Below are 13,237 nucleotides of genomic sequence, written 5' to 3' on the forward strand. Positions count from 1 at the left end.
TCCTTAAATGGCACAGCATTGTGAGAATTGCTTTGGGTAATGTATTAAAGCACTTAGCACAGTATTTTACAAATAGCATTAGATTAATGAGGTAATAGCATATTAGAATTAGCTGTTTTCATTAGACAATTATGTTTTTTATGATGGAAGAAAATATCTTTCTGGACAAAATAATATATTTTGATGGGCAGAAAAGACATTTGAAATAGTGCCTTAAAAGTTTTCCTCAAAGAGTTAGTCATACAGAGAGTGGAGGTACAAAATCCGGGAGTTGGAGGAGCGTCAGTGCATGTCTCTTTCTCCAACCCCCACCGCTCTTCCCACCTTCCTTCCTTTTGCCATTGCCATTGGTGCCTTCTCATCTCAGTATGGGAAGAACAAAAATACAGGAGGCCTACCTGGCTTATATTTATACTTCCCAACATAACATGAATATAACCACTTCTGCCTTCTTGTAAAGGTAAATTCAAAAACTTGTTCTAAGTCAGTGGCTGTTGAGTTAGCTTATGAGTGAAAGATAATGGCTGTCAGAAACGTGGGCTTTGGGTGAGAACTGAAATCTAAATTTGTCACAGCATCACTAGTTTGAGTATATATAGGTATATATTAGGGTTGGAGGGATTGTAAAATTTATCATTCAATCTGGGTCTCTTTTGAATATGAAAGAGTGAAGTATTAAAATTTACACCAGAGTCACCCAGGGTAAAGCATATGGAAATACCAGTTAACTTTCAGTTTTAGTATAAACTGCTAACTATATAGTTGAACCACAAATACGTATCTTCTTCTTTAATAACATCTACCAGATATGTTTATCCCAGAGTTTATAGGAAATTATTATTAACAGTCTACTAGGTACCTAAAGATTTCTACCACCAAAACTAAACTCTTCATTTGCCTCATTCCTACCCCTATACTAAACTGTCTCTTCTCATGTTATTTCCTATTTCATTAAATAATCCCACTATTCATCTAGTCATCAAAATAAATTTTCTGAAAGTACTCCTCTATTATTTATTCCCTTACTCTTGGACCTCCACTTGGTATTCATATTCTGTTAATTCTACATTCTTAAAGTTTTTAACTTTCTCTTCCCAAAGATCCTGTCATGGCCTTTATACAAAGTCCTTATAATCTGTTTGGACACCTGATGTGGTCTCAATTGATATCTCAGTCTCCAATATGTAATCTTTTTGTTAATTTTCTATTCTTCTGTTAAAGTAGTCTTTCTCAAATATAAATCTGATCACATTAATTCTATGCTTACATCTCTCTCTTAAATGGCTTTCCATTACCTACTAAAGAGTGTTTATGTTCCTGGCTCAGCAAACATGACTGGACTCCACTTTGTTGTCTTCATTGTCATTTTCTCCCTGTGATGCCTTGGATCCAACATATCTATAATGAAACACTTTCTTCATCATTTGCTACCTTTCTGTGGAATACACTATCCTCACTCTTCAAATACTCTTCTACCTTCTTATATTTGTAGACCTAGTTCAAGCAGTTTCTTCTCTGAAGTTTTTCTTGACTCGACTTGTTCCAATGCAGCCACCTCCCAAAGTGTGTTGTTAGCAATCCTCCCCTTTTCAAAACCCCAAGCCATGCAGACTTCTATCTTATTACCTACATATTATTTTAATACTTTTTCCTCTTACTATAACGCTTCTAAGGATAGGGTCTATATATTACTCGTATTTGTATTACCACAAATTACATATTTTATCTAACATATATGTTGAATTTGATATATTTGCTGATTTCACATGTTTGTTTAAAATGTAGAGAAGGTTCCTAAATTTATTTAAAACACCCAAATTGAGATATTTCAGGTTTATGATTCTAATTTAGTAGGTATAAGATTATATATTTCTCTTCATTAGTGAACTAGCCATCATTCTGGGCATTTATTCATCAAATATTTACTAAACATTTACTGTTGTTTTTTTTTTGAGAGGGCATCTCTCATTGATCAAATGGTTAACAACAATAAAATTCAGTATAGGGGACTCAATGCACAATCATTAATCAACCCCAAGTCTATCCATCACATCACTGATAAGTTTTCACAAATGCCTAGGGTACCTAACTGGTTTTCTTGGTTTCACAGGATATGGCTGGTAATTGTAGGTCTGTTTTTGTTATATAGCTGTATTCCTATTATGTTAACATTTACTGTTTTATTTTGTAGGAGCCACAGTATGTTTTGGGGATAAATTAAAAATTATATAGTCTTCACTCTTAAAAAGCATCTAACATTGGAGACGAGTAACTTAATGATTCTATTTTATTTATTGTCATATGTGATAGAGTGAAGCATAGGGCATTTCAAATATGTATTGGGTGAATTATCAAAATTAAACTAGGCTGAATCTTGAATTGAATTTTGAAGGGGTCAGATGAAGAAGGGAAGATATAGAAATATCTTATGAATGTGTGTGCAGGAAATATAGTCTCTATCTACTAAGCCTATGTACCAAATATACCTATATACCTATGTATGTATTAAGTGAAAGCAAATGGCAGTTTCACATAACAGCATTTTTAGCTCATGTCACCTTATGAGAGTTAATAGCATGACCACATAATCCACTGAAATATGAAATAATGTCAACTTAAAAAACACCACCCATTCTGCTTACAAGACAATTAGCGAGAAGTAAATTACTTTTCAGTATAGTCAGCACTGGGTAGTTAGTTGAAAATATGGATTCCTCTCAAATTTGACTAGTATTTGCAGGAAGAAGGACTTGTAAAAGTAGTACATGAAAGCCAAATATGCCTGCCATATAGAACAGAAATAAAACTAAAAAGAAACTCCACACATTGAAATATCATGTTTAGCCTTTCTTTAAACAGAAAATGGCAGAAGAAGCAAGAAAGTCCTTCTACCTTTCCTGGGCATTGCATCTTCCATATGTTGGAAGTAATTTGAACTACTTGGGGGTGAAACAGAGTTTTACATCTGGGATAAGATTCTTCTTATAAAAATTGGTTCAAAATCTAGTCTATATAGTGTTCAAAAAATGTTACAACTCCATGAGACCATAGCAATCATCCACGGTAGCATTTCTCAATCATGCCTAATCATAAAAAATTACCTGCATCACTGATTAAAATCATGTCTACAAGGCATCACCTCCAGAAGCTGAGCTGGTCAGTGCCCAGAACTTTTTATTTAAAACAACCTATGGTAATGTTCCCTAAATTTCTGTGGTGATACAGTCATTTGGGATTCTTTTTAACCATGCCAACTTGATGAGCCTGAGACTCATTACATCAGACTGTCCAGGGAAGGGGCCCGTGAAGCTGATGTTTTAATAGATTCCTAAGTATTTCTTATCATCAGGGAAATTTGGGAAACATTAATATGCTTAATCAATTTATTTTATAATCCGAGTAAATTGACAATTTTTTGGTAACATGATAAGGAAAAAATCAGCTTTTTGAGGGAGATATTTTGATTCTTATTGTTTCTTAAGATTAAGAAAATCATGCTTAGAAAGTTAACTGGCTTGCCAGTGTAATGGAAACCCAAAAATAATGGAGTAAGGATTTGTACCCAGCTTTTCTGATTCTGTATTGCTTATTATTTCATACTATATCACCCTGTGATGGACTTATTAGGCATCTATTACAAAAATTTTGTTACTATTAATGCAATACTGAATTATAACCATTAGATTACTCACTATAAGCCAAAGACATGGCTCTTGAGTGGAAAAAAGCATGTAAGATATGAACTATTAGACTAGAAATTGTGCGTAAGAATATTATTAAATGGGTGAGGAGGGGAGGGGAGTATGTTCCCTTATGTTTCTACCTTCTTCTTTAAGGAAGAGGTAACTTCTTCCTCTGTTTTCATCATTCTCCATTCTGCATTCAGCACTTACTAGTTCCTTTTAAAGATAGGAGATGTGACCAGTATAAATGGTCAGAGTCTGAGACATTCTATGAGCCACTTTTTACAATTTAATTGTATTTGTGCAAGGAAAGGAACTGCAAATATGGGAGCCTGACCTGTGTTCCAGCATTCTTGACCTACTGCTCATTGGTCAGGTAGACTTGATATTCTGTCCCAGAGACCTGGCCTTTTTAGTCCAAATGGAAAGACTAAGTGGACTGTCTTAGTGCATTTAGTGCTATAACAAAAACACCATAGACTGAGTGGCTTAAACAACAAATACTTATTTCTCACAGTTCTGGAGGTTGGGAAATCCAAGAACATGACACTACCAGATTAGGTGTCTGCTTAGAGCCAGATTCTTGGTTCATAGAGTCTATTTTCTTACTGTGTCCTGCTATGGTGAAAGGGTTGAGAAAGATCTCTAGAGTCCCTTTTATAAGTTCACAGATCCCATTGCTGAGAACTTATGACCTAATCACCTCCCAAAGGCCTCATCACATTGTGGGGGTAGGACTTCAACATATGAATTTTGGGAAACAAAAACATTCTGTTCATAATAATGACTCCCTAAATAGTGTTATTTATGCTAAAACCATTTGACTGGGTTGCATATATGCCATATACGACTTTATCTGTGGTGGTCCTCAGCATGGTATGCAAATAATATAATTTTCTGCATGCTTTATAGGAGAAAATTTGTGTTTGAAAATAACCAGTGACAGAGAAGCTATTGCTTCATGAAGCTGTAATTCATTTTTCAGAGAGGTTAGATTGTTAAAAAAGTCTTTCCTTATGAGGTCTGGAATCTATCTTGGCTGACTTGGACTCCAGTTTTGTTTTCTAGAACTTTGTCAAGTACAGTCAACTACAGTAAAGCTAATGTTATTAAATTTTTGTCATAGGTCAACATTATGCTAAGAAAATAAATGCTTCCATATCACTAATCTTCATAATATCCATCAACACATGATTTATATTTTTTACAGATAGAAACAGAAAGATAAAGAAAATTTCCCACTATCATATATTTATTAAGTGGCATATTTAGTTCTGAAATCTATGCCAATATAAAGTAAAGCTGTGTCCACCAAAATAGTAATTTCATATGGTTAAACTTATTTTTATATGGACTTTTGTCTTGGGGTTAAAAAAATGCTTCATTAAAAGGTAAAATAAAGATACATATGTTAAAGTGTTAAATATTCTGTCTCAACTATCAAAGCTATATACAGTGCATACACATACACAACACAGACATATAGTGTGTGTGTGTGTATATATATATATATATATATATATATATAGCATAGTATATGGCATATTTAATATATATAGTATAGTATGTTGCATAATATATGATACTTCTATGTGTATATATATATATGCAAACAAATATATGTGTGCATATATATATTTATACAATTCTATACTATATATACTATATATTATACTGTACATACAATATAGTATAGATACTGTGTTATATACACACCACATACACAAAATTAAAAATGGGAAAAGTAGTTTTGTTACCATATGGCTCTGATAGCCAAGTTAAAATTGTAAATACTTAAACATATATATCTTTATGATTTTATAAAAGCAATATATAGCAATAAGAAATGTATTCAGTTGATAGTTATCCTTCTCATTTGTTTTCTTCCTCTTAATTTTATGTATTTCTGCTCTGATCTTTATTATGTCCCTCCTTCTTCTGACTTTGGACCTCATTTGTTCTTTTTTTTATAGTTTCTATAATTGTTAGTTTTGACTGTTCACTTATCATTGGTCTTCTTTCTTGATATAAGCCTGTATTGCAATATACTTTCCTTTTAGAACTGCCTTCACTGTATCCCCCAGGTTTTTGACATGAGTTGTTTTCATTTGTCTCCATATATTGCATGATCTCTGTTTTTATTTGGTCATTGATCCATTGATTTTTTAGGAGCATGTTGTTAAGGCTCCATGTGTTTATGGGCTTTTTTGTTTCTTTCAATAATTTATTTCCAGTTTCATACCTTTGTGGTCTGAGAAACTGGTTGATACAATACTTCTGAATTTACTGAGGCTCTTTTTGTGGCCTAATATGTGATCTATTCTGGAAAACGTTCTATGTGCACTTGAGAAGAATGTGTATCCTGCTGCTTTTTGGTGGAATGTTCTCTAGGTGTCTGTTAGGTACATTTGTTCTAATGTGTTGCTCAGTACCTCTGTCTCCTTACTTATTTTCTGTATGGTTGATCTTTCCTTTGGAGTGAGTGGTGTGTTGAAGTCTGCTAAAGTGAAATGTGTTGCATTTTATTTCCTCCTTTAATTCTGTTAGCATTTGTTTTACATATTTAGGTGTTCCTATATTGGGTGCATAGATATTTACAATGGCTCTATCCTTTTGTTGGACTGACCCCTTTATCATTATGTAATGTCCTTCTTTGTCTCTTGTTACTTTCTTTCTTTTGAAATCTATTTTGTGTGATACAAGTACTGCTGATTTCTCCCTACTGTTTTCATGAAATATTTTTTTCCATCCCTTCACTTTTAGTCTGTGTGTGTCTTTGGGTTTGAAGTGAGTCTCTAGGCAGCATATAGATGGGTCTTGATTTTTTGGACATTCTGACACTCTGTGTCTCTTGATTGGTACATTCAGTCCATTTACATTTAGGGTGATTATCAATAGATATGTACTTATTGCCACTGCAGGATTTGGATTCTGGTTACCAAAGGTTCAAGGATAGTTTTCTTACTATCTAACAGTATGTATTAACATGCTTATTACTCTATTTCAAACATAATCTACAACTTTTTTCTCCCTTTCTTTTTCTTCTTCCCCCTGTACTATTCATATATTAGGTGTCATATTCTATACTCTTTATGTATCTTTTGACTAAGTTTGTTAGTAGTTGATTTAATTTTGCATTTGCTTAGTAATTTATTGGTCTACTTCCTTTACTGTGGTTTTATGTTCTCTGGTGACTGTTATGTAGCCTTAGGAACACTTCCATCTAGAGTACTCCCTCCAAAATACACTGTAGAGATGGTTTGTGGGAGGTAAATTCCCTCAACTTTTGCCTATTTGGAAATTGTTTAATCTCTGCTTCAAGTTTAAATGATAATCTTGCCTGGTAGAATATTCTTGGTTGGAGGTCCTTCTGTTTCATTGCATTAAATATATCATGCCACTGCCTTCTGGCCTATAATATTTTTGCTGAGAAATCTGCTGCTAGCCTGTTGGGTTTTCCTTTGTATGTGATCTTTTTTTTCCTCTCTGGATGCTTTTAATACTCTCTTGTTGTCCTTGATCTTTGCCATTTTAATTATTATGTCTTGATGTGGTCTTCCTAGAGTTCCTTGTGTTGGGAAATCTCTGCAGTTCTGTGACCTGAGAGACTATTTCTTTCTCCAGATTTAGGAAGTTTTCAGCAATTATTTCCTCAAAGAGACTTTCTATCCCTTTTTCTTACTTTTCTTCTTCTGGTACCCCTATAATGTGAATGTTGTCCCATTTGGATTTGTCTTGCAGCTCTCTTACTATTCTTTCATTTGTAGAGAACCTTTTTTCTCTCTGTGCCTCAGCTTTTTTGTTTCTTATTCTCTAATTTCTGTTTTATTAGTATCTCCTGTACCTCATCTAATCTGCTTTTAAATCCATCCATTGTATATTTCATTTCTGGTGCTATATTTTTCAAAGATTCTATCTCTTTCTTGAATTCCTCCCTGAGATCTTGAATGTTTTTTCTGTAAGTCCATGTGATTATTTATGACTTTTATTTTGAAATTTTATCAAGAAGACTGGTGATTTCAGTTTCACTTAGCCCTTTCTGGAGTTTTTTCCTATAATTTTGTTTGGATAAAATTTCTTTTGCTATTTCACTTTTTTAGTGATTCCTATGGGGTAATGACTTTTTGTACATGGTACCCTCTAGTGCCCAGAAGGTTTATTCTCTGAAGCTGCTGAGCACCTGTAGCAATGTTGGGGGTCACAGCCAAGAGTAACCTGTGTCTGCCAGGAGGATAGAGTCCTTTCCTACCTTCCCTGCTGTAGCACCTGGCTCCACTGCCTGATCCAGTGGGACAAGTACACAGGGAGGAGTCTCTGTGCTATGCCCCTGTATCTGCTGTAAATGGGGCCACTGTCTGGCTGGCCTGGTGCAATGGTGGGGGCAGCAAGAGAGTGGAACTAGTATCTGCAGGGATAAAAGGAGAAGCAAGCTACCTATTGCAGTGGGGGGCCTTGGGTCTGCCTTGGAAGTCTGGGGGACAGAGCATCTGAAGCTCCTGAGAGTTCCCAACCTGCTCCACTGAATGTGCTGGGATGATTTTGTCTACCTGCCTTTTCTCCTGAGCATTGAGCTCTGTGTAATCTTTGCCCCTTTAGAGCTCCTCTCATTGTTGGGAAGTCTTTCAATGTGTCTGCCTTTCTTTTATCACAGGGGGCCAGTTGTGTGTACCTGTTCTCCACAAGTGGCTGGAATCTCAGTGTATCCCAGTATTTCACCTGTCTTTGCTTTTCACCCCACTAATCTTCAGAGCACTGTGTAATGTGGGTCATTCTCCAGGAGCAGATCTCCAGGGCTGGGTGTTAAGCAGTCCTGGGCTTCTACTCCCTCCCTGATCCATTTTTTTCCCTCCTTCCTATGGGCTGGGGTGGGAGGAGGGCTTGGGTACCACCAGATTGCTGCTTTGCTGCTTTACCCTTTTTTCATGAGGTTTTCTCTTTTCCCCTGATGTAGGCAGTCTGTTCTGCAGTCTTCAGGTCACTCTTTCTGGATTAGTTTTATTTGCTGGATTTTCATGTTTGTGTGGTTTTGGGAGGAGGTTTCTGTCTCACTTCCCATACTACCATCTTTTTCCCAAGGTGAGGTGGGCATAGATTTATATAACATTTGATGGATATTTTTATTACTATCCTAGGTTGGAAAGTAACCCCAAAAATTCATGTGGATTTTTTTTTCATATTACCAGGTTTTGTTATTTTCTCTAACCTTGGACATGGCAATTTTCTTTTGAATAATTGAAGTTTTCTATTGTCTGTATTTGAAATTATCCCCAAAGAACTGATAGGCTCTGATATCCATTTCCAGAAGTGTCTCCTAAAGACAAAGATACAATAATGATGTGCATTAAAAAAAAAATGTTGTTCCTTCTGTTGAATTACTATTATTTAGGAAATCAATACTAATTTATGATTTCCTAACATAGTCAAGACTGAGTTTTCTGTTACTTAATTTTAAGGTATTTCTTAACTGGAATCACAAATAGAAATGCCAATGGCAAAAATTTATAGCAGAGAAAAAATTGGAATATCTAAAAAATTGCAAATGCACATGTGAACACATGTATATACCATCTACTGTTGGATGTTAGTGTGTCTTTTACTTTGGAAGGAATTATTTCAAAATAATTTTATTGTGTTTTGCTATTACTATAAAGATGTGTGTGTATGTGTGTGTGTTTGCCACTGTTATTAAAAAATATTTCAAACACTTATTAAACAATAAGAAAATGATATTTTGATATCACAAAAGACATTAAAGGTATTTTCCTTTTCATACTTTTTGTCAATTAGACATGTTTCTGTAGAGCTTAATCTCAAAATTATTCTATTTTCTAGAAAAAGTGAAATACTCTTGCACATGCTGTACCTGGGTAAGTGATAATTCATGAGATTGAGGTTGGGGCTTATACTATATAAGCTCATGGAAGTTTAGGACTAAGAGATATCAAATTCAATCCCTTTATTTTAAATTAAAATATTCTGAGTGTTAGAGACCTGAAGAGATCATTCACTTATTATCAAGGTTAGACAGTTATTAAAGCTTAATTGGGTCTCAGAGAAGGACAGGATTTAATGACTTTGTGTAAGAAAATAACATTTTGGAGACATGGAAACTTGTGAGCAAAGGACAGTGAATATAATATTTTTACTGGTGCCAGCAAGAATAGCTATAAGTAAATGTTACAGGCAAGAAGAGACTTGGAAAGTAAACCAGAGAACATAATAATTACTGAACATGCAACAAATAGTACAAATTGGTATAGTGTGGACACATCATTTGGTTTCCCTTTCCCTTTGAGATCAAGAAAAAATTGACTTCAAACGCTCTTCCATTTATGGTCATAAGGAAGCCCAAAGTGTACACTAATATTTCTGCATATTCCTTGAAGGCTTAACTTCATGTAATTATCCTTGTCTCTATACTCTGGATTTCCTGAATGAATCCTTTGAATGAGTTTGGGTTTTGGATTGTCTTGTCATCTCAGTGTACTGTTTCTGTGTGTTGTTTCCTCAATTTCAACATACCTATGTATATGCACATATACGCATAACAGCACATCAATTCTCTTTATCCCGTCTCTTTCTCCATTTTGCCACATCTTACTATTTCCTCAAGGACAAAAATTTTCATGTGTACTTCATTTAGATTGTATTTTATTATTATGTGCTCAATAGGGATCAGATTCTAGATCCTGCAGTTTCCTCTTTATAACATGCAAGGAAATTTTTTATTACCAATATATACCATGTCACTAATTTTAAAAATATTTTGCGACAGGCACAGTTGCAGGGGGGCCATCAGGTGAGAAATTGGGGATCAACAGAGGTGAGGCTTAGAACTCCCCCCCCTGTTTTGAGAGAAATCTTCTGCATCTGTGGATGTTTTGTTGCCCTTATCTGGCTTGGATTAATACTTAGTCTACAGGCACAGACCTGTTCATCTACATTTGCCCTCTTACAGCACTAAATTATGTTTTCTACCTTTATCTTGCATCTACCTACCACTTCAGCATTTTATTAAAAATAATAATAATAATAATAATAATAATAAGGGAGAAATGTGTGATTCACATATAAATCAAGTATAAAAATCAAACAAATAATCATATCTAACTTGATTGTTTATAGTTCATGATGTGTGATCAAAACCAAAAGTTTCTGTGATATGACTGCCCTTGCACTGTTCACCATGTAAGAACTTATTCACTATGTAAGAACTTGTTCACCATGTAAGAACTTGTTCATTATGCTTCAGAAGCTTGGAGACTGTTGAGAATTAGGCTTGGGGTTAATTAATGATTGTGCATTGAGTCCCCTATACAGAATTTTATTGTTGTTAACAACCATTTGATCAATAAATATGAGAGATGCCCTCTAAAAAAAAAAAAATATTTTGCATATTCATCTTATGTGTATAGCTCAATTACTATCATTATATTGTTGGGAAGGAGCTTTCTTTTGTGCTTATACATATGAATCCAAGTAACCTCACATTTTTTTCTTAGCAGATTTTTGTTATTGTATGTTATGGTGGATACTTAGTTCTGCAATGCTTGTTCAAAGAGTTCCATATATTTTGACAGACACTGTCACTAGTTATTGAAAATTTGCACTAATTATTTGACTCTACCAAATATATATGAGAGTAAGCTTACATACTTCATTGATGGAATGAAGTGTAATCTAACTCTTAAGTGAAAAATAATATTCTGCTGTTTTTGAATTTTGAATTCAAAAATAATATTTAATTGTTTATGAATGTTTTGAATTGTTTGGCCAGGTGTATTATTTTTTTATACAGTCTCTCTTATTCCTGCCCCTTTGCCTGTTTCTTAATTTGTTTATATTTTTTGAATTCATCTGTATACACTTATAAATTAGGATGTAACCTTATTTCTGTCATATCTTTTAAAAATATTTTCCCAATCTAGCTCTTACATTTAGATATCAGATTCATCTTGAGTTAATTTTTGTGTTTGGGGTGATCCTTATTTATTCTTCATATACTTATTTCTTATGAGCTGACAGTTACAATGTACATTTTCTTATTATTTGTTTTCTGTCCTATTCCATTTTTCTTGTGTTTCTGATTTATGTTTTATGAATTTTATTGATTAAATATTACGATGTTTATGCGTTTATGACAGTTATGCCTATATGGACTGAATTCTTTATTGATATACAGTGAATCTTTTTTGTGTCTTTTAAATCTTACACAACTTAAAGTTTAATATTGATGTTACAACTGTCTCAAATCTGGTAATATTTATCTGGCAAGTCTCCTTCTGGTATTTTCCTGTTTATTTTCTCTTAGTCACCTGCTTTGTATATCTCTTTTATATGAAATAGATATCCTTTTCCTTTCTTTCCTTCTTCTTTTCTTGTAGGGATATCTGTCACCTTTTAACTAGATGAGAACATTTAATAATTATTTATTTTTACAATAGTAAATCAAAGTTCTCCAGAGAAACAGAACCAATAGCATCTATCTATCATCTGTCTATCTACCTATCTATCTATCTATGTAGATATCATATATATGGTGATTTATCATAGGAATTGACTCACATGATTGTGGAAACCAGTTCCCACAATCTGCTTTCTGCAAGTTGGAGAAGTAGGAAAGCTAGTGGTGTAATTCAGTCTTAGTCTGAATGCCTGAAAACCAGGGGAGCAGATAGTGTAAGTCCTAGATTGAGTTCAAAAGTCTGAGAACCAGGAGTGCAGATGCCCAAGCATAGAAGATGGATGTCTCAATTCAAGCAGAGAACAAATTTGCCCTTCTTTGCCTTTTGTTCTATTCAGGCCCTCAAAGGATTGGATGATGCCTACCCAAATTGGTGAGGGTGATCTTTACTTAGTCTATCAACTCAAATGTTAATTTTTTCTGGAAGTCTCTCACAGATACACCCAGAAATAATGTTTAACCAGCTATCTGGGCATTCCTTAATCATGTTGACACATAAAATTAACTATTACATTTAATTCTGTCACCATATATATTTTTTAATTGAAATATTTTTGATATACAGTATTATATTGGTTTCAGTTGTACAACACACTGATCTGACAATTATATTCATTACAAAATATATATAATATTCATAACTATATAATATACATAAAAATATGTATTATCTATATATATTATGCAAACTGATATTGTTTAATGCTGATGTTCAAGAGTTTACTGCCTATTTTCTTTTAGTTCTATTATTTCAGGTCTTTAATCCATTTTGAGTTTATTTTTTGTGTATAAGACAGTGATTCAGTTTTAATTCTTTTATCACAACCCCATTTATTGAAGAGACTGTCTTTTATCCATTGTATATTCTTGCCTCTTTTGTCATGTATTAATTGACCATAGAAGTGTGAATTTATTTCTGGGCTCTCTATTCTGCTGCATTGGTGTGCGTATCTGTGTTTTTTCCAGGACCATTCTGTTTTGATTACTACAGCTTTGTAGTATAGTTTGGAACGAGGGCATGTGATGCTTCCAGCTTTGTTCTCCTTCTTTTTCAAGATTTCTTTGGCTATTAGAGGACTTTTATGGTTCC

Source organism: Manis pentadactyla, chromosome 8 (genome assembly GCF_030020395.1).
Source record: "Manis pentadactyla isolate mManPen7 chromosome 8, mManPen7.hap1, whole genome shotgun sequence".
NCBI classification, from domain to species: Eukaryota; Metazoa; Chordata; class Mammalia; order Pholidota; family Manidae; genus Manis; species Manis pentadactyla.